We start from the raw sequence: 25,167 nt of genomic DNA, 5'->3' as shown, positions 1-25,167 counted from the left end.
GCTCCACAACGGGAGAGGCCACAACAGTGAGACGCCCGCGTACCGCAAAAAAAAAAATGTGATATCACCTCACACCAGTCAGAATGGCCATCATCAAAAAATCTACAAACAATAAATGCTGGAGCGCGTGTGGGGCAAAGGGAACCCTCTCGCACTGTTGGTGGGAATGTAAATTGATACAGCCACTGTGCAGAACAGTATGGAGGTTCCTTAAAAAACTAAAAGTAGAACTACCATATGACCCAGCAATCCCACTACTGAGAATATACCCTGAGGAAACCATAAATCAAAAAGAATCATGTACCAAAATGTTCATTGCAGCTCTATTTACGATAGCCCGGAGATGGAAACAACCTAAGTGTCCATCATCGGATGAATGGATAGAGAAGATGTGGCACATACATACAATGGAATATTACTCAGCCATAAAAAGAAATGAAATTGAGTTATTTGCAGTGAGAAGGATAGACCTAGAGTCTGTCATACAGAGTGAAGTAAGTCAGAAAGAGAAAAACAAATACTGTATGCTAACACATATATATGGAATCTTAAAAAAAAAAAAAAAGGTTCTGAAGAACCTAGGGGCAGGACAGGAATAAAGATGCAGATGTAGAGAATGGACTTGAGGACATGGGGAGGGGGAAGGGTAAGCTGGGACAAAATGAGAGAGTGGCATGGACATATATACACTACCAAATGTAAAATAGATAGCTAGTGGGAAGCAGCCGCATAGCACAGGGAGATCAGCTCGGTGCTTTGTGACCACCTAGAGCAGTGGGATAGGGAGGGTGGGAGGGAGATGCAAGAGGGAGGGGATATGGGGATATATGTATATGTATAGCTGATTCACTTTGTTATACAGCAGAAACTAACACACCACTGTAAAGCAATTATACTCCAATAAAGATGTTAAAAAAAGAAAAATTAAAAAAATAAAATAAAATCAGCAGCAAAAACTATTCCTATGTTGCACAAGGATTGCTCAGCGCCTGCCACTCATGTTGCTGCATTTCAGTGTTCTGTTATTTTATGCTCCTTTTCACCGATGTTCACCAATAAACAACACTAGCAAAAGACCCACCTGCAGTTGCCCTAAATACTCAAGTAAAACTGAAATTTTTTTGAAGGAAAAAAATGCCCTGCTAAGGAGAAGATAGCTGACATTGGAAATACATTTTTGGTTTTCATTTATAAAGCAGTGACCCATTACTTTTATCTCAAAAATTCATTCATGACACAGGGTACTCCACTTATTGTCAGAACAGAGTGACTTACAGGAAGCCCTTGACCCTTCATCTGTAAAAAGTGACTGTGAGAGCTCTCTTACTCCCCTGAAGCGCCTCTGTGTTTTCATCACTGGGGTCTACTGGTATCAGTGCTGGAAGCCCTCTGGAGAGAGTCATGTAGAGGGAGGGAAGGCTGATTAAGATCAGTTTTGTTTTTCAATTAGTGGTCACCCAACAGACCAGGACAAGGTGGAAGTTCTAAGTATAGCATGAGGTCTTCTGAACTCCACTAGTTGTTGCTGATTGTTTTAGTGTTTCCAGAAATTCTCTGAGACCTAAACTGCTCTACCAGCTAATCTAGTCAGATTGCAGCACCTTTAAGGGATTAACGTCTCAGGTCCATTTTCTATATTTGTTCTGACTCTAGGAGGGCTCTTCATTCCCTAGTTCTATCCTCAGAAGTAGCCAGTGCACAGTCTAGGTTGTACCGTCTTCAGTCTACCAACAACCCCTCATGTGTCTTTCACCACAGCCTCCAGCGTTCTTGACAGTGCTTTAGGTTCTAACTTCTCCACACTCTGTTGTAAATGAGATCAGTTCTGATGGGAAAAGATTCTATTTGTTTTCTGGGCTGATTCTCCCTGGTGCCCTTAAGGCAAAGTCTGAACCAAGAGTCTGGAGCTGGTGCGAGGACAATGGCAGACTTCTCTCTGAGTGACGCCCCTGTGGTAGGAGCTGTGGTTCAGTGGCCGAGAGTGCGAGCGAGCAACGGCTGGAGATCCTCTCATCTTGTCTCCTGGAACACCACCACATAAGCCAGGGGAAGTGCAGCTTGGCCCCAGGATCCCAGATGCACTCAAGGTAGAGCCTCTGTCCAATGAGTGGGGCAGGGCAGAGGAAGGATGCCCTTATCCCTCAACTGCACTTTCCCTGCACTGAGATTCGGCAACAGGTGGCTGGGGACAGGATGAGAAGAGTTAAAGTTCTACTCCTTCTGGGAAGAAAGCCCTCCAAGCTGGATCTGGGAGGAGAGAGAAGCCTGGGTTCCTGACTACAGCAGTCTGGAATGGAGTCTCTGTTTCACGGAGGTGAGGAGAGACGACAGGGAGGGAGCGATCTCGGGTCAGACACCGCAGACTCTTGCCTTTCTTAACAAATTTTCATAGATATATTTGAATAAATTTTGCTTCGCTTTCTGTTTGCATTTAGAACCAGTCCCAGAGTCTGACTTTCTAATAACTAATTTTCACCAGTTTTACTGGAGAGTTAGTCAGCAAAGCACATCACACTGTCAGGCTGGAATCTGATCCCTGGTCTGATTTATTTATAAAATATATTTATTCAATCACAAGAATCAAATTTCTACACTAAATGTCTCATTCTTCTAATATTTTCCCCCAAAACACTCCCTAACATTTTCCCTTAAACACTCACTTTCCAACTGAATTTAAGAATAAATTGTTGAACAGAATAGATTATAATGTGGTAAGCTATTATTGATTCGTAACTGATAAATAGCTATCTACTTATCGTCCTGGTGGGATAGCAGCAGGTGCACTGGAACATGGCCAAATAAATGAGACATTAAATATCTGTCCTTGGAGAAATCTTTAACAAATTTCCTGATCTCAGTTCCTTTAACTCTAAAATAATGGAGTTAAATATCTATAACATTCTTTCCATAGCTTTAATTTCCATATTCTGAGTGGATTTTATGGTAATTTTTATTTCCATTAAAAATTATTTCTAAATCCTGAAAAAGAACGTTAAAGGTCTTAGGTCAGCCGTTGTGAGAATCGGTAGAGTGGAGTAACACAGGATGTTAGCATGAGAAGTTAGGAAATGACGAGAATAAGTGTAGGAGGAGAAGCGGTAAGAAGCCCCGCGGAGCAAGATGTACTGGCTCACAGTCTGGAATATACTTCACAGTCCGTAAGGAGAATTCGTTTGACAAGACTGAAAGCAATCATCTTGTCAGCATTTACGTGAGCGTGGAGTAAACAAAACCATCAAAGGTGCTTCGACTTTTATTAGTGAGGAGACTTTACACATTTCTTTGTATTTGTAAGAATGGAAGGACATTTTTCTAAATCTCAGGGACGCATCAAATATAAGAAGGCTCATTGTATAAACTGATGATCAAATCTCTCAACGTCTATACAAAATTAGGTATAATTAAGACCAGATTAATGTTGGTACTTAATGGCAGTGAGAAATTAACTTTCCACGGTCTCCTCCATAAAACGAAACAGAAGTGGCTGTCAGATAAATACAAGCTCTTATGAGAGCTTGTTTAAGAATGAGATTTAAAATCTCTCACCACAGGGAAATAAAAGCCTATATCTACATTTGTTAGCCATAAGAAGAAACTAAGTTATGTCTACATGAATAATTAATCACATTGAAAATGTGGGTTCTAAACTCAAGTTCCCCCACCTCCCTAGATACTTGGGGAAATTTGAAAAAAATATAGGTATCTGTTTTTATAGAATTATTCAGACAATTATTTTAGCCACTTTTCCTGGTACAAAGCAACATAGGATTCTGTATATAATAAAATGAATAATGTCACTAGATAGGTTAACCATGACAATAAGCCTTAAATACTATATTTTCTATGGTCAGTGACACAAACATATAAAATTTTAAGATTCAACGTTTTTCCCCTAATCATTCTTCCATGTCTGAAAAAAAAAGCACATTAAAAAAAAAATTGGATCAGAAACGAAAGGAGACATTTAGTTGTAACATTTGTCAAGCTTATTATTTCTTAATCAAAAATCTTGTCCTGTATTTTTTTTCAGTATCGGATTGTGAATTTTTGCCAGAAAAGTGATAGTAATTATGAGAGTGTATAAGTGGCTGGCTAAAGAAAAACTTCAGTAATTATTCCCAACACAGCACTTCAAGTAGCTCAGAGATGCTTTTAATTTGAATGCCCTCAGAAGAAATTCATAAATATCTGTTTCTATCTAAATGGAAGTCTTAAGTCTCTCATAATAATCACATTTGTGTTCTCATAGCCCCTTTCTTCAAAGGAGTGTGAAGAGACATCATGGACTCCGTTAACCCCCGAGTAGCAGTTTTTCTCTTTTCCCCAGACCACATTCAGCGAGGTCCACTTGGGTGGCCAGCAAGCTCGGGCACAGGAAAGTTAAGTGACCCCTGCAAAGTCCACATAAGTCAGGAAAGCCCTGAACTGGACGGCTCTGGGTCCCAGAGCACCTTCTATAGAGGACAAACAGCTTACCATTCCTTTCCCACAGCAGTAAGACTGTCGTCCATGTATCTGAGAGAGGAATGAAAATTTAAAATACAACACGTATTTCTTTAAAGTCTAACAGTAGCTACTGTGATGGTTAATTACGAGTGTCAGCTTGGCCACGGCACCCAGATATGTTGTCAAATACCAGTCTAGAAGTTCCTGGGAAGGTCTTTTTTAGATTTTGTATTTGTTAGCCCTCACAATTGCATAACTCGGTTCTTAACGTCTCTCTCTCTCTGCACAACTGGGGCAGAAGTAACTAAGAACGATAGAGCATTGTTTCAAATTGTTCCAGTCTTGTTGTTGGATTTGGTCACAGAGGCCATGCTGTTGGTGACATTCCTGGCGTCTGCTTTAAGGCTGTCAAAGTAGCCAGTGTCTCTCTTTTGGCCTTATCCAAAGGCAAGAGGAAAGACCAATGTCATAAGCTTTTGATGTTGAAAGCATGACAGTGATCAATTTTCATATGCCAAAGAAAAAAATTCCCAGCTTCTGAGAAGGACAGCTCGGTTTCCCACTTGTGTGAACCCTTGTTTTTAACTTCCTTTGAAATGGGAACACATGGCTAAAGTCTGAATAGGCAAGATTATTGGAGATTAAAGTAAACAAAAAGAAAAGACGGCCAACTGACTAAAAGTGGGAAGGGCCAAAAAGAAATCGAGAAGTAATGCCTCTGAATAAAGGGGAAGAGAGAATTTTATAAAAAGAATTATTATGATTTATAGAAACCTATTTGCATAGAATAGACTATTTCCACCTGAGATACGTCTTGAGTTAAAAGAGAGAGCTGATTGCTGCCTGTAGTATGTTGGGAAACCACTGCAGGGAGGGTAATCTCTGACTTGCAGCATTTGTCAATGTCTATGGCATAAATACTTTCACCGCGGCCAATTTCAAGGTGCAGACTCCAGTTTCTAAACACAGGGTTGGTTAGTGACGCACACAGTCAACATCCACAAGCAATTACGTTTAGGAGACGGTCTCAGAGGCCCCTCTGGGTGCAGCCCTATTTCCCAGCTAACGCCACGTGGCTGAGCAGAAAATAGGAGAAGATGCTCAACTGTAACACTGTCTTATTTCCCACTCTCTAAAGCAGATGGCTGACTCAGTTCACGAGCTCCAGTGATAAAGCAAAAAATACTCACTTCTTTGGGAAAAAAATGGAGGCAAAGGTCTTAGCTCTACTGTTGTATACAGAGGACAGCAAACCACATGCAGTGGGAAGTGTCTGCTTTTTAACTTCCCTTGAAGTTCTGTTCAGATGCAAAATGAAAAAGCAACGAAGAGTAAATCTGTTTTTTCTTTTGGCTGCATTGGGTCTTCGTTGCTGCGCGCAGGCTTTCCCTAGCTGCGGCGAGCGGGGGCCACTCTTCGTTGCGGTGCGTGGGCTTCTCATTGTGGTGGCTTCTCTTGTTGCAAAGCACGGGCTCTAGGTGCGCGGGCTTCAGTAGTTGTGGCTCACGGGCTCTAGAGCACAGGCTCAATAGTTGTGGCTCACGGGCTTAGTTGTTCCACAGCATGTGGGATCTTTCTGGACCAGGGCTTGAACCCATGTCCCCTGCATGGGCAAGCGGAATCTCAACCACTGCGCCACCAGGGAAGTCCAGGAAGAGTGAATCTGATAAGCTAAGACTAAAGTCCAATACTGAGGCAGTTAACATTTCCTGCAGGGCGTTATAAGCAACCTTTCCTAAATTGCTATATTGTCCTTTGCTTCTGGAATTTTCTCCAGAATTTTTTTTATCCATAATTTTATCCATATCTATGTAACATGTCATTTTCTAATGGAGAACTTCTTCGTATTGGTATCACTTAACTTTTCCAGGGGAACAGTGGTCTATAGTGAGGTATCTTAATGGATTTACCCTGTTAAACAGCCTGTTCACAACAAAGAGTTGAGTTTTTTTTCATTTTTCAAAAACTGGTTTGTGTATTACAAGTTATTTTAAAAATAGAACAAATCAAATTATACGTATGAAATATGGTCATAGACTTTAGCGTCTTGTTTTAGCTTCCTTTGAAAAATAAAATGTCTTGATGCTTTTGATGACACAGAAATGGAGAAAAGTCACCTTTCAGTGCTTTCGGTAAGGGAAAACGGAGGTTGATTCCTGACTGTTTACACTGGTGATGTAACGTACAGGTGTGCCTGTTTCCTTTGAGCATCCTTCCTCTCACGGAACCAGACCCATCTCTCCCTCCACCTGCAGCTTCCCTTCTTCTCTTTCAACAGCTATTTTCTCACCTGCACCCAATCAATGAGCCATTTCTCACCTCCATAGGGGAAAAGTCAAATTCTCAGATATCTGGTTGGACATTTTGGACACCAACCTCAGAGTTCTTTACAAATACAGGTTAAAAAAGAGACAATGGGTCCAAAATGGAGTCACTTGTGCTAAGCCCACATCACAACTGAAACTCAATACCTAAGCTAATTGCAGTTTAAACCTCCCCCAGGAATGCAGTCTTAACCATCAGTCTGGAAGTTTCTGGTCAGCACCAGTGAGGTGATAGGCCATGTGGCCCCTCCCTTCCCCCAGAGCCATGGAGGTAAACCCTCGCTCTTTTTCCCTCCCCTCCTGCCTACACAAGCTACAGCTCTGTGAGCTCCTCTCTACTTGCTACATGGGATGATGCCCGAGTCGTGAATTGTTCCCAAAAGCCAATTAGATCTTAAAAATTTACTCGGTTGAATTTTTGTTAGTTAACAAACACCAGAGATAAAAGAGGGGTTGTCACTGAACTCAAAGAATGTAAGACTAGTCTCTGGGACAAGATGTTCTTTAAAGCAGAAGACTCCAGTTTAAACAGAGCACTTAGTGAGCTATCAGCCTGATTTTATGGACTTCTCAGAAAAAGAAATGGCTTGCACACAAGGTAAGATAGCTTCTTATGCTATAGGCTTTTACATCAAGAGGAACACTTTAAATTTCCTACTGGCACATCTGACTAAAAAAAAGAAGAAAAAGAAACCAACCAGCCGTGAAAACACATCTCACCATTTCTTCTTGGCTCGAAGCCTCAAGGTATTAAAGTCTATTTCTGTTAGAAAGTTACTTCATTAAGAAACTTTTCTACAACATCATTTTTTAAAAAAACGCTGGGTAACCTTTTTCGTTGAAGTAGTGATAGGGTGTGGACAAGGTGGGGACAGCCTGCACAACAGAGAAGGAGCAAAAGGGGGAACACTGACACCCCCTTAAAAGCAGCAGGAATTGGCCAGGGGAAAAAAACCCTGTCGTTCTTGCTAATATAATACATTTAGAGGCTCTTCCCTGGCAATTAACAAAAATAAGTGTGTATATGGGGGAACTGGAATTCCTTTCATTCTCAGCTACCTTTAGCCCTTCTATAGAAAGGACACTTTGTGCAGTTTTCATTCTCTGTTTCAGTTGGTTAGTCAGCCTTTGAAGGAAATCGGTTTAAATAACTACCAGTCTGTTAACAAAGACACATTATATTTCCTTAAATCAAACTTAAATTTTGCCACTGTTCTCACTGCTTCCTGTCTGACACCTATCTTACTGTTCCCATTGTTAGGCAGCAAGATGTCACTCACACCCCACAGCATATTCCTGGATCTAACAGAATTCCCCAAGGTTTTTAAATATTCTATGTGGCTCTTATGTCAAAGAACAATACGAAATTTAAAATATGCAAGATGTGAGTAATCAAATATATTTACATACAACTAAATAGCGCATAACACAGTCCAGCTGTTTACCGCAAAGTAAATTTGAAAAGTTCTCCTCTCCAAACAAGAAAGAGAACCGTCACAAAGTCATGGACTTTGACAAAAAGGAGAGACAGTGCAAGCCAAGAGTTAGAACTGGGAGCAAAATAAGGCCTGCATTTAGGCACAGAAATTATACAGACTGGTGGAAGGGTGTGAGAGAACTCAGAGGCCAGAAAGAAGGTTTTATAAAATTTCTTTTTAAAACACACAGGTTAGATTATATTTTGTTAAAGGATGATTTTCAAAAAGAAGCGAAGTCATGATTCATATAAAATGAACCCATATCACATGTTTTATTTAATTCAATAATGAAGGGATTGATAAAATGTTGCATCCAGTTCAAAGGATCATAAAGAATAAGAGAAAATGGAGTAAAGGGATGTTGCAATAAACTTGGTAGATACAAAAGGGGCCTTTTCATGATGGGGAAGGAAGAAGAATGAATCTGTATGTTTATGGACAAGAGGTTGCATTGCTATCAGTCACCTACAACTTACAGAGTTGTAAAATAGTTCAAAGGCAATAAAAGGCTAGAATCAAGATAACCTGCATAGTTTTCCATTGAAACACAAGTTCGTCCCTAAAACTCAGCAGCTCATTTACCTATAGCAGAGGGTGGTCATCGGTAGGCTATCAACTACATTATCGATTTTGGTGTTAAGGCTTGATATGGACGGAAATTTTTGTCCCTAAAAATTAGTATTTTGGAGCCTAATCCTCATTGTGATATTTGGAGGTGAGGTCTTTGGGAGGTAATTAGGTCATGAGGATGGAGCCCTTATGAATGGGATTAGTACCTTTATAAAAAAAGGAGACTTGGGACCCCTCTCTCTGCTCTCTGCCTGTGAGGGTACAAGACGTCAGCAGTGTAAACCCAGAAAAGGGTCCCCATCCGAGCCCAACCATGCTGGTACGCTGACGTCAGACTTCCAGCCTCCAGAACTGTGAGAAATGAATGTCTGTTGTTGGCAAGCCACTGAGTCTATGGTGCTTTGTTATGGGAGCCCCAGCTGACTAAGACACAGCTTATCTAGAACCACCAAACTCATCGCATGTTTAAGAATGAAACCTAGTCATGGTGAACAGGTTAGAAGGATGCTGAAAGGTGAGTGACTGATGGACGTTACTCGGAGAAGGCTGGAGACCTGCAGGAGTAGAATGGGGTTTGGGTCAGACAGCCCTGGAATTGAATTCCAGCTCATCTGTCTTCCACCTACCCTGAGTTTGGGTAAGTTGTATAAAAATGGAATGGAATGAAATCCATGGAGGTTTCCAAATTTCTATATAGCAGAAGCTCCACACTTGATGTGAACTCTGTGTCTGTGTGTGTCTGTGTGTGTGTGTGTTTAGATTACAGTTACCTAGATTATTTAGGAGTTTGTTGAGATGGATGGAGATTGGGGGAGAGGGGAATGTCAAATGGCCGGGAAGGATCACATGGTAAATACTCCACGATTGTATTGTGGTAGATGTGCTCTTATCTAAGATGATATTGATCGTCAGTTGAAGCAATAAATTAATGTTAGTTAAAGCAGGGAATCTTTAAATATGATACACTCACAACTTCAGACATTTTGTTTTATGACAAGATACTACTTTACCTTCATTTCCAATCTTATGTTGTGGTGTCAAGACTTATTCTTTGTGTCACTGCTGATCAAAATGGTATAAACCTAAAGTGGAATGAGAATTTTAAAGACCTGTTCACTAAATAAAGGTGGCTTCAAAATGTTATAATTTTTCTCTCCAAACATTTACTGCTGTCATGTTCACAGAGTGAATGTAAGTTTGGGGGTTCTGAAAATGATATAATTGTGTGATCTATTTATGAAAAATAATACAAATTTGTGAAAAAAAAGTTAGGTAAGAAAGTGAATATTTATTTAGAAGGAGAAAAGTAATCACAACAAAATGAAATTTTTCAAAGAACTAATAACTACCGCAAAATCACAAAATTGTCCAAATATAATTTTTTAATAATCAACTGTTTGACATAATTCTATTCTTGGTTCCCTTTTAGGCTGCCTAATTTTGATTGCTTTTCTTTATGACAAAACTATTGTAATGTCACTGATTACAAAGAGAACAGAAAGATCACTTTATCTTTCCTCTAGAATTACTGATGGAAACTTTGTTTTTATTATTGAGCTTTTAGCTTTACAGTTCATTACTGGTAATGACATAAACATTTTAGGTTTGCTATCAAATTCAGACGGATCGTTTGAGTTTTCTGGAATAGTGATTCATCTTAAGATTCTCTGAATTGACAGCACACATTAACCAGGTTTTTGGTATGCTCTTGTTATTGTGGGGTTTTGTCAGGTCCAAGGATTTGGAAGACTTTCTACAGACCAGCTCCTGGCTGGTGAGTCCATACAACGACTGTATTGCTCTTCTGGGAAGCCACTCTTACAGCAGGATACTTCGCAATAACAAAAGAAATCTGACTTCAAGCCACACAAATATACTCCGTGAAACCCAAGTGAATGCACCCCCAACTCACTCAACAACCCCTTAGCTGCAACTTGGTATCTGCCCATCCCAACACCCCGCAGTTACAGGTGAGGCATCACTGAAGGTGAAGTGGAGAGGAACACACAGGCCTTCATCAATTGAAATTGAAATATTTTACTTTCACAAATTTTACAAAAACACATTGGTTGGGCCTCCCCTGGACTTGACAGGAGACTGTGCAGAGGAGACCCTAAAACCTACACTTTGTTCCCTGCGTGCTATGTTCCTCTGCCCGTTCCTAATTTAGAAGCAATATTTTAAGGCAACTTTCTTTCATCTATTCTTTCCAAGGTGTTATAATTTGTTTTCAGAGAAAAAAATTCTTCTGTTTGTTAAATTTCATCTGTTTGTGTAATATCTAATGAGATTATTGATACATGCAAATGGTAACTGTATTACAGGCACAAGGTAGTTTGGGGACAAATAGAACCAACTCCGTGTGTGTAAACAGCGGTTACACATTGAATAGAAAACTTAAATAGTCAACAATAAAAAAGCATGAACTTCTGATAAACGTGGCAACACAGATGATTCTTAAACTAATTACGCTGAGTGAGAGAAGCCGGACAAAAAGAAGTACAGGTTACATGGTTCTGTTTATGTAAAACTGTAGAACATACAAACTACAGTCAGAGAAAGCAGACAGTGGTGACCTGGGAGCCCAGGAGTATGTGGGGCAGGGGTCACAGTCAGGAGAGAGGATACCTCTGAGTGTGGTTGATATGTTCACTATCTTAACTGTGCTGATAGTTTCTCAGGTTTATCTATGTGTCAAAACCTATTAAACTGGGCTCTCCCCTTCTGAGATGGACCACATTCTGCCCATGGAATGTGCTTCTCTGCTTTCATTTTACTGTGGCTTCATTCTTTCCTGCACGCAGCCAAGGACCCTCCCTCGGCAGCCCAACCTGGGAATCGCCGAGACCTGGGATGTGACCATCCTCGCGCAACCCATTTTCCTGCAACCTCTTTACAGGTGATATTATTAAATCTGCTTCTTACCTTAAAAAACTTATTCAACTGTCCTCTTTAAAAATATGCGATTTTACGTCAATTATACCTCAGTAAAACTAATCTTTTAAAATGTTTGTCCTGTTTGCTGACGGGGAGAGCAATCGTGCACCAAAAGCACTGCGATCCCTGGAAAACACGTTCCAGAAGGAAGCAGGGGAGAAGGCCTGGGTGTGGATCTGAGGGGCTGTTCCAGAGGCCCATCTAGGTAAGGACAAGAGTGTCGCTGTGGAGACCTGAACTGTGGCATAGGGCTTAACACCTGGCAAGTTCCCCAGGAAAAGGGTCTCATACACTCCTGGGTGGCTCAGTAGGGGAAGAAGCAATAGCCCATATTCCGTAGAGACCATGGAAAACTGTGGAAGAAGGAGTCAAAATGCTCCAAAAAGTAGGCACGCTGTAACGGATCTATGGTGTAAGTTCAGAACACCTACCAGGTGACTTTCTTCCTAAATAGTTCCCAGAAGCAACAAGACATGTGCAGGTGAGTGAGTCACCCACACCGTCCACTGTGAGCTCAAGGGTAGTTCTCCCCGTAGGACGCGGTGATGAGAGGAGAAGCTGTGACAGAGCTGGGCTCCCTGGTAACATGGAGATGATAGAATCGCTCACGTGGTTACTTCTGTATCCTGTTATAACTGTAAACGGACAAATACAAGAACAAGGACTGCTGAGGGCAAGTATATCCAGACTCAGACGTCTCAGGAGTGAAAGCTTGGGTCCACAAGGCGGGACACGCTGATCAACTAGCCAGAGAAGGGAACCCAGAACAGGTGGCAGAGGAATTTGATAAAGAATATGCATTACGGCCTCAGGAGTGCAGTAATTGTCCCAGCAATCCTCTTCGTTTAAGTTTTCCAAAAGTTATGACAAACCAGAGTCCTAAAGAGGCAGGATCTGGATGACATAAACTCAATGTCAGATGGAAGTGGATCAAAGTGATGCAAGTTTTGGACCTTAGTAGGCGCTCTTAGTACCCCATCCAGGTAAGCTTGGGGGGCTGGCTTCTGCTAATAGCTCTGGGAAGCCCTCTTCTGCTGACTAGGAGCCACCTCACTGGTGACGTTTCCATCCCCTCCCTCATCCCTAAAGAAGCCACTTGCCAGTGCTTGACCTTGACTCAAGGTTGGACCAATTCTGCACAGCCTTTCGGAGGCTAAGTGGGAGGCTTGTCTCCAGCTAACAGCATATTCTCCTAACATTTATTCTTCCTCTCTTGCTTCTCTCACTCCCCCTGTCCAAAATTGCTTACTCAAGAATTCCTGCCTCGGATTCTGTTTGTAAGAAATGGGAAGTAAGACAATGGGTTTCTGCACCGTAGTTATGTTTCAATTCTTAATTTCTTTAGAATGATCTTAGCTCTGCTAATCAGCCTTAGGGAGGGTTATGTGATCGAATCTGTAGAGTAACAAAACTGCTGAAGATCAGGCAGGTACTAGGGAAGCACCAACTCAAAAAAGGAACAGTTTTAGCTTTTCACTCATCAGCACTTCCATGCCATGTTAAGCCAGGGGAATAAGTTTGTAGGAAACTCTGTTTTCATTGGTTATAATATAGTTTCATGAGAATGAGGTAAGATAATTTACATTTAGAAATCTTTTCGTAGAGCAAGTGCTTTTGTAAATGCTAAGTGAGTAGAAGAATAGCATAAACTTTTCATCCCTGAGTATCATTTCCTCCCGAAGGGAACACATAGGCTATCACGTCATCGCGTGGCATGCTTTAATCACTCAACCGTGTGCACGATCTGGTGTGTCTCGAGGGAACCAGATCTCACAGCGCCTGCCAGTTACGTGTTATTCAAAAGAAGTATTCCTTTTTCAAATAATCTGTTTAAAAAATTACTAGTGAGGTGTGAAAAACACTCTATTGTTATCCACTTGGGCAATGCCGTTTGCACATGACACCCTGTACTATAATAGCAAACTCTCTGGATGGATAAAGATCTCTATAAAGTCCATCAATTTTTACCTTTCCTTAAAAAGTAAAAATTAGACATAAACCAAATGTCCAACTAAGGGAGGCTTGTCTAATAAGTTATGGCAAATTCAATACAATAAAGTATTTCATGGCCACTAAAATCAGGTTATGGAAAAATATGTAATGACGTGGAGACACTATGTATTGAGTGGGAAAAGCAGGTTACATAATAATGTATAAACCCCGAGCTCTTTTCCATATAAAAATAAAATGTAAGGTATGTATATATGTACAGTTATATATGTGTGTGTTTATGTACATGCTCATATATACGCACACATACCTACACCTGCATTCACACATATTTGTATATATTAAATAAACATGAAATATATATTTACAAATGTAAGTATTATATGTTCAACAAACCTCTGCGTTTTTGAAGAGGCTTCTGTTTCTCCCTGCTCCCTTCCTTCCCACCACCAACTGGTCCAATCCCTTGTCTTTCTTTAGCACTACCCTGTGTCGAATTAAGTCATAAAATATTAGATGGGAAAAATTCCTAGGGATTAACTGGTGTAACTCTCTAGTCAAAGCCACATACGTGACATGGACAGTTTAACCTTCAGGGAACAATTCTGGTAACAAGGAGTGCAAAGCTTCATTTCGTGGCAGAATCAGCATCTTGTGAAGTCTTCTTCGGGAGGTTTCCTTTCTCCTAAGAGCTCTATTATTATTATTATTACCAGAAATTTTATTTCTCATGATTACCTTCAATTGGTCCCCAAATTTTGCACTCAGCAGTACGACAGCTTCCAAGAACATGTCTTGAAATGTTGGAAAATATACGACATTGAAACATCTTTTCTTTTGGCTAAAAATCTTTCTCTTCTCCAATGTGTCCTAATGAATCTTTCTGTCTTCAGCTGAACTAAATATAAAGCTGGGTTTGAAAACGCATGGCGACAAGGGATGTAAGTTAACGGCTAGAAGCGTTGTTAGGAAGTTATTTCATGTATGTTTTCCATGATAAAAGGCCCAAACTGGCATGGAAGCAGCAGAAAGCAGGAAAGAAAGAAAAAAAGAAGGATCTGTGAGGCTAAAACTAATTAATAATTTTGGTAATGAAGAGATAGATTATTAATAGATGCCCTTAATACTTAAAAGAAAGTTATATTTAGAGGAAAACTTTCAGAACTAGGCTAATAGTATCCCAAAGTTATTTTCCTAGTCAGCATTCAGAGACCTGATCTAGTTAAAGCTTAAGAAAAAAGCATTAGTGAAGGATTCCACTTCTAGGTAGCCTAGAGTGGGTTGCACAAGGCAAGGTCACCTCTGCAAACTTTAGGGAAAAAACAGATAATTTACAGAAATTGTCTAATTTTAAAGGCTCGGGATAGTGACGGGATTGAAGAAGACTAGATGAAATACAATCCCAGAGAGGAGAAGCCTTCCCAGCGGAGCTGTGAGTGAGATGCTGCTAGCTCTCCTGCCATCCGGGGCCATTTGCCAGTGGTAGACCGGAGCTGTATGAATCAGGCAGGTCCCGAAAAGCCCCAGGTCGGGGGAAAGGAAACAAACAAACCTTGAAGCAGCCAAATGGGACTGGAGGAAAAAACAGGGAAACTTGAATAGCCTCGAACACGTATTTCATTTTGTTCAAGGGATGTTTGCTGAATTCTGTGCCTGCCCTGGAGGCTACAGAGAGAATGCAGGGGCTTCTCAACTAGCATTGTAATTCAGCCTTTTGCAGGATGAGATTCTGAGTTTGATTTTCAATAATCCCAGCCCAGCAGCTACAGGAGATGAAGGTCTCTTTCAGGGTAGTCACAGACGCTTTCAGGTCATTTTTGTGGTACTTGAGCTGGGTATTCAAATACCTCACCCCACCGCTTTCTTTCCCCACTTTGTCCAGTGACCTTAGGAGTAACTAGCCAACCTCATTATACTTGTTAATTTGGTAAAAATGTTCAAAAGTGTCATACACATGTTCAATGACATTCTTATTTCCTGTGGCTGTCTAAGAGTCTCCAACAGTGATACTTTGTATCTCTGTTGCCGGACCATGCCATGAGCTATCGGTGCTCTCATTACTACTGGAAATAGAGTCATTAGTGTCTTTAAATCTAATCAGATTCCAGAAACCCCAGAACCAATTTAGAAAATTTATTCTTAAAATTCTGTATATATATATAAGCACAAAAGCTTATATGCTACTCATATATTGTGAAATGAAATTATGGGGAAGCAGAAGGACAGCAAAGATGACTGAGACAGAGAAGGAGGGAGAGCAAATATAAGGCAACGCTACCGGCTGATCGTTGCTTGACACCAAGAATAACTGATTGCTAATCTTGTGGGACAGTCTTGTAAGACACCTTATGAATTTCAGCATTGCAGGCAAGTCAGTAGAGCAGGAAGAGAAAAGAAGCTCCACCTCCTCTCCCAAGTTCCCTTTTGTCAAAAGCGTGCCCTGACCTTCAGCAGTAACTCCTAAGACATTATTAGGTTATTATTTTTCATAATATACATTACATAATAATCTCCCAGCTAGCACAAAGTTACAAGATGGTGGAATCGTCCACTTGCTTTTGTTACGCCAAATAAATTAATATGATGGGAAGGAAAGTCCACTGCAAAACATGCAGTAAAGATGCCAAATAAACTTGCAAGTGACGTGTCATAATCATTACCAATATGAGTAAAACTTTGTGCAAAATAATTAGAAGGTGACATAGGGGAAAAATTATTTACAGATTAGATGAGTGTAATCATGAATTTCCATGTGAGTACAAATGAAGTATATTCTTTATTCATATTATTTTGACAGTTTTCATCACAGAACACAAAAATGTTCTTTTTCCAAATTAAAACTAATTAAAAACTCTCTAAAGAACAACGTGTAGCAACGAAACTCAACAGAACTAGAGGTACTCAGCCAAAGTGCTCACGTAGTTGAAAAGGAGAAGTTACAAAACGTATCCTAATTTCGAGAATGTAACTCATCACAAAAATCATTCTAAGCTTATTTTTAATTTAATAATATTTCTGTGCTGCCAGATATTATCTTTATTAACTAGCCATGTTTGCCTTTGGACTAAGCTGCAAATTTCTTTGTAGATGTGACAAATTATTAGAAGACTCTGTCATCAAGGGTGGGTAGATTCATCATTTATTCATACAGCAAATACGCACGTACCTACTATGCTCCTGGGACCGGAAGATATAAGCAAATGAAGACAAGCATGTTTCCAATAGAGCGAAAGCTGCAAGAGTGAATGGAAGAAAGGGAGAGAGGAGAGAATTAAGAATTCATGAGAGTCAGGTTTCCTGAAATAAAGGGGTTTTTGCCTGGTAGGTGAGGGTAACATTGCTCAGGCCTGATCCATCCTCCCTCTAAGAGTCCTGGAGGCAATTCTGATTTGTTTCGCAACCACTTCAGAACAATACTTTCAGGCAAATTCCCACTCGGGTTGCGCTTTTATGTAGCCATTAATCATCACACTGTGGGCAGATTTGAACCTGACCGCATAAAGGCAGAAGTGAAGAATCAGCTCAGGTAAAGGAAGACTGAGGAAAACTTAAGAGCCATGAAATTCTGACATGCTGTCCTGAGAAGGAGCTGCCTATTAAAGAAAAGGAAAGCAAAGTTTTTGCTGTGTCGTTTCGCTGGTTTTTAAATTTTTCCTGGAATACAGTTGATTTACAATGTTGTGTTAGTTTCAGGGGTACAGCAAAGTGAATCAGTTATGCATATACATATATCCACTCTCTTCTAGATTCTTTTCCCATACAGGTCACTACAGAGTATTGAGTAGAGTTCCGTGTACTGTACAGTAGGTCCTTATTAGTTATCTTTTTCTATATGGCAGTGTGTATATGTCAGTGCCCATCTCCCAATTTATCCCCCCCCTCCGGTTAAACCCTGGTCACCATAAGTTTGTTTTCTACATCTGTGACTCTCTTCCTGTTTTATAGATAAGTTCATTTGTACCCTTTTTTAGATTCCACATACAAGTGATATCGTATGGTATTTGTCTAGCTCTGTCTGACTTACGTCGCTCAGTATGACAATCTCTAGGTCCATCCATGTTTAGCTGTTTCTTGAAGCATCCTGACAGAAGCGTGATCGGCTCCAAGGACTGTGCTAAGCCAGCAGGGAAGATAGAAGAAAGGCACTCAGTATTGGTAATTCCCGAGGATGACAGTTACCTGTCTCTACATAAAAGAAAGCCTTTCTACAGCATATGGCTATGCTATCGCCAGTGTATAAAAACAATTAATTAGATCATCAGCTTTTCTTTTATGATGCAGTGATTTACAAACTCACGTTAGATCCAGCTGAAGTACAGAATGAAAGGATGTGGCCTGCAGCTCCTAAGACGGAACCAATGAACCCTCCTGCTGCAGGCCCTTCCCCATGTAACCCCCTCCTCTGAGTGCCTGACTTCTCACTCATATACCATTTCGGTGTTTAGGGGATATTCCTTCCATGATTAGATCACCAGAGCCTGACTTCCCTCCCTGGTGCCCTGAGGGGCTCCCTCCGCCAGTCTGAACTCTACGCTCAGGGGCAGGCGGGCTCCTTCCAGGTGGCTCTGCAGCCTGTCTGACCCCCACCACCCCTGCCTTGTTTCCCTGGCAGGCAGCATTGCCTTTACTTCAAGTTGCAATGAGTTTTTCCCCTGTGTCCCTGACAGGCCATTCGCGCCCCATTTTTGGATGCATTTTCTCATGTTCCTACCTGGTGACCTTGTCTTAGCTCCTGGTAAGACATTTCTGTCTCTCAGTTGGCTCAGGGCTCTGCTGAGGCCCCAGGGAAGTTTACAGATTGTCTTCCATCCCTGGCTTCCCAAGAAGCCAGGGAAGCTCTGGGGCTTTGACGGCTACTCTGTGCCTTGGTGGCTAGACTGTCACATTTGTGAGCCTGCGGTCTGCAGAGTGGATGGCAAGTCCCCTGCCCTCCTAGGTTCTCCGAAGCACTGAGCAGCGTTCTATTTTGCTGTTCAGCTCTCTCATGTCAAGATATGAGCATAGGAGAGGGTACCTACCCCTACTGCTTCCAACTGCATTCTTCTCCCCCAAAATGCCCTCCTGCACCCCTGGATGGATTATTCAGTGGTGGACTTGGTTTTTTCTGTGTGTGTGTCTGTGTGTGTGTGTGTGTGTGAGACCTGTGGGGTGTCTGTCCTACACATTTGCATTGCGTTTCCAGTCTATTCTCACCCACTGTAAGTCCTATTTTGAACTTAGACGCTAAGTATCAAAGCAAGTCTTCTTTCTTAGATCTTTATTACATTGGTCCCTTTTCAGCTGGCTGCCAAACGTGAGAAGACTGGCTTCACGATGAGGGGCAACAACAGAAGATAAAATAACATTTCCACATCCGTCCCCAGGCGGTTACTTTATACGCACCACCACAGGTACAGTACAGAAGGAGAGGGAAGGCACGTAAGTCGGGCAAGTGTTATTGTAAATAATGCATATTATTGATTTATTTGTGCATTTATTTTTACACCATATTTTGTTCTCATAAAGGATATGAGAAGGAACTGGATCCTGTAAACTGTGTTGCGTGAGAAGAATGAATAAATACTACGAGGGATGAAAGGAGGGAGCACACATGCTAAAGGCCCAGGAGGACAAGGCTGGGGTCAGGGCAGACGGGGGTGGCAAGTGAAGAGACAGTTTCACACAGAATTTCTGCCACTACCTGGGCTGTTTGACCGACGAGAACTCCCTTGATGAATCCTGCAGTCCTGTGTCTCCATCCAACTGTAGACAGACCTCGGACAGCCAGCAATAGCGATCACAGAATGAAGGCTATAAAGTTTTCTCCTTCAAAGGGACCCTCAATACTCAATAAAACTTCACCATAATTCTTGAACCAGAAAACTCCCTCTCTCTCTCCTAAGCCTGACCACACAGTCAGAATTATTTCTGCTACCACAGAAGGAGGAAGAGGAGGAAGGGGAGCAGCGGGGGGGAAACCAGCCTCAGGCTGATATCACCTGGACTTTTCAACACTAAGCACGACTCCTGGATCCACGTGGGTCTTGTCCTCCAACCCCAATACAATGGGAACTGACACTTACGCTCATGTCTAGGACCTCCCCTGTAATCTGGTTCACACCCACCACCATGTCCAGAAATCATTCTATCTACTCCCCGTCCCTTCTTCTTGGTATTTATCCTGCTTGGTGTTATTCATGATTCCTGGATCTCTGGTTTGGTGTCTGTCATTGATTTTGGAAAATTCTTGGCCATTATCACTGCAAATGTCTCTTTTCTTCCACACTTTCTTTCATCTCTTTCTGGTATTACAATTATATATTTGTTATACCTTTTGAAAGTACTCCACAGTTCTTGAGTGCTTTGTTCCATTTTTATTCATTCTTTTTCCCCTTTCCATCTCATTTGGGGACATTCTTATTGACCTATCTTCAAGCTTTTTTTCTCTCATTAATTTCTAGCATTTCCTTTTGATTCTGTCTTAGGACTTCTATCTCTCTGCTTAGTGCTATCCATCTGGTCTTACATGTTGTCTAATTTTTCCATTAGAGTCCTTAATATATTCATCATAGTTATTCTAAAATTCCCTGCATGATAATTTGTTTCATGTCTGAGTTCGGTTCTGATGCTTGTTTTGTCTCTTTAGTCTCTGCTTTTACTTGCATTTTATCATGCCTTCTGCTTTTGTTGCTGTTGTTGTGAAAAGCCAGCTAGAAACTGAGATGAACAGTCCTCTGTTATGAGGTTTTATGTTAATCTGGATAAGAGTTGGGCTGTACTTAATGTATTTTTAGTTGTAGGTGCCAGAGTCTTCCAATTCCTTAAGCATCTTGTTTTCATCTCCTGTGTCGTTTGGGGGCTTCTGTAAGAAGGCCTCCTTAGCTGAGTCTGCATCTTGAAGCTTTTTCAGCTGTAATCCACTCTTATATTGGAGAATGGTGGATGGGGTGATAATGGGTGGGGAGGGGAATTGTTCCATTACGAATGAATCTCAGATTTTAATTGGTCCCGTGGGCTTCACAAGTGTCTCTCACCCTCCACCCGAGATGAGAAAGGGAAGGAAGAGAGGTCTGGAGTCAGAAATGCCATCCCCTGGGCAGGTGAGGCTCCAGTGAGGTCTTTTCCCAAAAGTAGGTCCTTGTTGTGGAGAACTCTTCCTCCTCCTGCCAAAGCCTGGAGGGGATCTTACTCAGCCCTTCACCATGAAAATCTGATAAGTTCCTGGAGGTAGAATCCACAGAAGTGTGGGAGACCCCCAAGATGGAGGTCTGTGAGCTTCTCACTTCCCGAGTCCACACACAGGCCCGGCAATTCAGCAGAACAGCCGTGGAAGTATTCCCGCCAGTTTATGGTCCAACAGCTTCTGTTCCAGGTAAGTAGACCTTGACTGGGACTCTGGATCCAACTATCTCTCCAGACTTGGGGCGGCGGGCGGGGGGGCGGAGGTTGACTGCCCTGAGATCTCAATTCTTGTTGGATCCAAGAAAGTCGTTGCTTTCTAATTCGTTTCATTTTTTCTTATTGTAAGGGTAGGAGTGACAACTTCTAAGCTCTCGATATGTCAGAACTGCAGCAGGAAATCTTTTTTTAATTTCAATATATTGTTCTCAATTGGCGACTTTGCAATAAAACTTAAATGTTCTCAAGTCTCTTTCAACTTAAAATAAAATGACACACAACCCCTTCATCTCCTAACCTCCCCAATTACTTCATTCTTTTCTCCCCTTTTCTATCAAATCTCTCGAAATAATTGGCAAAAAGTCCTGTTGCCACCTCTTTTCACTCACACCTCAGCCCTCTGAACACCCATTTCTGCTCTCATTATCCCGTCAAACTTGCCAAGAGCTGCCTTGTTGATAACTCAAAGGACCATGTTTTTTAATCTCTCGGGAGATTTGAATCATTATTTCTCTCTCATTAAAACGTTTTCTTCCCATAATGTCCATTACCACAATTGCACCTTTTCCTCTTCCTTTTTCGGTTACCTGCATCTCATTTGTTAAAGGAATTTCTACTTTTTTCCAGTCCTTTCACCATCTCTGTTCTTCTGGGTTCTATCCTAGTCTCTCTTCTCTTCCTATTCTGCCGCCTTTCCTACACAACCCATTCACTCCTATTGCTACAACTGCCGTTGATACGACGGTAATTCCTGAATCTCTGCGGCCACTCGAGAACGTTCTCCTGAGCTTCCATTCCACTTCTCCTTGGATATCTGCTTGGGTGCCCCATAAGCCTTATAAAGTCATTGTACCCACGTAAACGTCATGTCTGGTGCTGCCTTTTTCAGTAAATGGCACTGGCATGCACTGTCTTGCCAAAAAAGTATACTGTAGCATGACTTATTATAATATACGTTACTATATATTACAGTATTATTTATGTATAATACAGTACACAATTTTATGATAGTGTAATGTGCTACAATTTTATAGTTATAGTATAACATATTTTATATAGATAAATAGATAGAAATGCTCTCTCTTATTCTCTCAACTAACCTAAAACCAAATACCAAACATTGGTTATTAACAGCTCTCAAACCTGTCCACTCTTTCCATCATCAATTCTGTGAACCTACTTCCAGCCTCTGCAACCAACCTGTATTCCTAACTCCGGGGTTGCCTCTCTCCAATCCGTTTGGAAAATTTCACTGTCAACGTGGACTTTTTAAAACGGAAATCTGCATATGTCATTCCCTTTCTTAAATTCTTGAATGCTTCATTTTATTAGCAAAAAGAGCAAACTCCTTAACATGGCTTACAAAGACCCATGCAATCTGGCTTCTGCTCAACGAGCTCTTTTCAAGGTTCCTGCCTGAGCCCCTTAACCGGCGAGTGGATGGGACCAGCTAAAGGTCCATTCACCGGGCACACTCAGTTTTCTCTTTTGTCAGGGCTTAGCTCAGCTACCACTTCTAAGAGGAACTCTTCACCAGCCATCCTTCCAAGTCTGGTTTTGATGCTGCCCTTAGGTGTTTTCACAGCATCTGTATTTCCTATATTATGTTCTATTTCAATTGACAGTTAACTTACCTTTATTCCGTACAATAGCTTTGTAACTTGGCTGGTCACGCGCGTTTCAGCTTTTGTCAGCGTGCCTTCCTGTTATGCAAAGGCTTGAAAGCTAAAATCTACACTTCTCATACTTCCTTGTGGCCAGGTGTTTTGGATACGTTTAGGTTCCCCAGTTAGATGTACCTGCATAGGGACCACAATTCAGAACAGTGGGAAGGTGAGTGCTGGGACATGAGGTGCACAACTGGCCCTGGAGCCACACCTGGGACTCAGGTAAGGCTGTATCATCCTGGAGGCTGCCGGAGCAGTTCCACGCCCCCCCGACCCCTGCTTGTGGCAGAGGCAGAGGCTCCACTGGCAAGGCAGTCTGGGGAATTTTTCTAGTAGTAAAATTCTGGAGGCTCAGTCTGGAGCGTTCATCATTTCATCATCTCAACTCTCTTACAAGCATCTAATTTATGTATTAAATCTGCTTCTGCCTGAACCTCTAAGTGGTATATATTATCCATCCCAGAGGTCTTCAAACATCCTCCTCCTGTTCATCTCATAAAAAGCTCTCAGTACATAGCTGTTGACTGATGGGTAGACATACATCAAAGATGTTATTACTCTTCTCTGGATCATTTCTGGAGAATTTTTTTGATATTTCAATAAAGTAACAAAGAATACCAGAATAAATGGGACGATCATATCTAACGATAGCCAGAATAATTACTCTCATCACCTAAATAAAACTCACAGTAGTAAAAGAATACATAGTCTTATTCTACAGGCGATCATTAGAAGCTGTGTGTTCGTGAAGTTACTGTGGCACATTGGTTATTTTGGAAACACATCTTAATAGCGCGGCATGAATTCATTTCCATCAAAAGTTAAAGCACCACATTTTCTGCTGTGTATGCACTAGAACATTTAAACTATTTGAATAAAAATATTATTCAGTTTATTCGATTTTGAAAAGAGCAGTAAGCTATTTGTACCATTTTTTCTTGTTGATCTAAATGTCTAAACCTATGAGAGATGGTAAACAGACCTGCATCAGGACAGGCATTAAATTCCTGTATTACGAGCAGAGGGAAGAGTATAAGAAAAATCTCAGTCCACGCACCTCTGGGAGCAAAGCGTTTACGCAAACCATCCAGACAAGCGGTCTTCCGTCTGAGTTCCGTTCCAGACAAGTCTCGCCTCAGGTTGTCAGGCCAGGCAACAGTTGCTCAGTCACACTGCTGAGTGGCCACAGGTTAACTGTATTTCTGTAAGAAGAATATTTGAGCAACAGATTAAACCACCCAGGGAAACGCTGAGATAAGATTAATTAGAAATATTGAAGTAAGGCAAGGGTTCTTTGATAGCAAGTTTGGGCAAAGGCAGAGAAGGGAAGCTTCTGTGTGGAAGGGATAATTGAAGGCTGAACCTGAGTTTGGGAACAGTTACGTCTCAGAGCAGTAGACTGGTTAGCAACTTTTCTTTTTTTTTTTTTAATTTTAAAGTCCAGACACAAGCTTTTGCTAGAGAGAAACTTTTTCAAGTGTGACAGGATCAGAAGTCCTGGAAATCCAGTGTTTAAAATTGGTTCCCAACTCAATGGGTTTAAAATGTTCATCACTCTTCCCCATGACGCACTCTCCCTTCCTCCAGCGATGCAAACTGGATGTCCCCAGGTCACTTGTATTAGTTAATGGTGGCTAGACAGTTCTAATAAACAGACTCAAAATGCAAATGGCTCAAATACAATAGAATTTTACTTTCCCCTCATCTAACCCCCATAGGCTGCTGACCCTGGTGGGCAGCTGCTTCTCTTCCAGGCATTCAGGTCACCCCCACAATACGGATCTCTCTTGACCGATAGGCTTATGTCACAATGAGCGCATTGTACGTTGAAAATATCCTAAGGCGAAATGCATTTAATACACCTGACCTATCAAACACCGCAGCTTAGAGCTTCTCTGGTGGCGCAGTGGTTGAGAGTCCGCCTGCCGATGCAGGGGACGCGGGTTCGTGCCCCGGTCCGGGAAGATCCCACATGCCGCGGAGCGGCTGGGCCCGTGAGCCATGGCCGCTGAGCCTGCGCGTCCGGAGCCTGTGCTCCGCAACAGGAGAGGCCACAGCAGTGAGAGGCCCGCGTACCGCAACAACAACAACAAAAAAGGGTGGTTAGAAATATATCATTGCTTACCCAGATTACTAATTCCTCAATATTACGAAAGCCTCAGAGGCTATGTCATGTAAAAATATGTATCATTAATTTTTCATGGTTAAAATTCTCTGTTGACCTCTGTGAATATTTTCCTGGCATTAAACACTGACAGAAATAATCATATATGCCTTGGGTATTTAGTTAACTGCCCAATACACAGTTTGGGGCTTTAAAATTTTATATTCATGTTGCAAATCATCCCTCTTTTTTGGTTATGGGTCCCCAGATCTCTTGTGTCCCCTGATGCAGAAGTTTTGTTGTGGTCTTTCCTG

The 25,167-nt window shown here is 41.5% G+C and overlaps 1 long non-coding RNA gene across 1 annotated transcript in view; it reads right to left on the bottom strand.

Moving 5' to 3' along the window:
• LOC125960861 (uncharacterized) overlaps nucleotides 1–23,947 on the bottom strand; it is a 49,332-nt gene extending 25,385 nt beyond the window's left edge. The window contains exons 1-2 of the long non-coding RNA XR_007470958.1: nucleotides 23,807–23,947; nucleotides 22,717–22,881 (exon numbers count right to left, since the gene is read on the bottom strand). This is a non-coding gene — a long non-coding RNA (uncharacterized LOC125960861). The remainder of the gene's footprint in view (nucleotides 1–22,716; nucleotides 22,882–23,806) is intronic.
• Between the last annotated feature and the right edge of the window lie 1,220 nt (nucleotides 23,948–25,167).

This window comes from Orcinus orca, chromosome 13 (assembly GCF_937001465.1).
Source record: "Orcinus orca chromosome 13, mOrcOrc1.1, whole genome shotgun sequence".
Lineage (NCBI taxonomy): Eukaryota > Metazoa > Chordata > Mammalia > Artiodactyla > Delphinidae > Orcinus > Orcinus orca.
The sequence above is the reverse complement of the archived record's forward strand: the minus strand, read 5'-3'. Positions and strand labels throughout refer to the sequence as shown.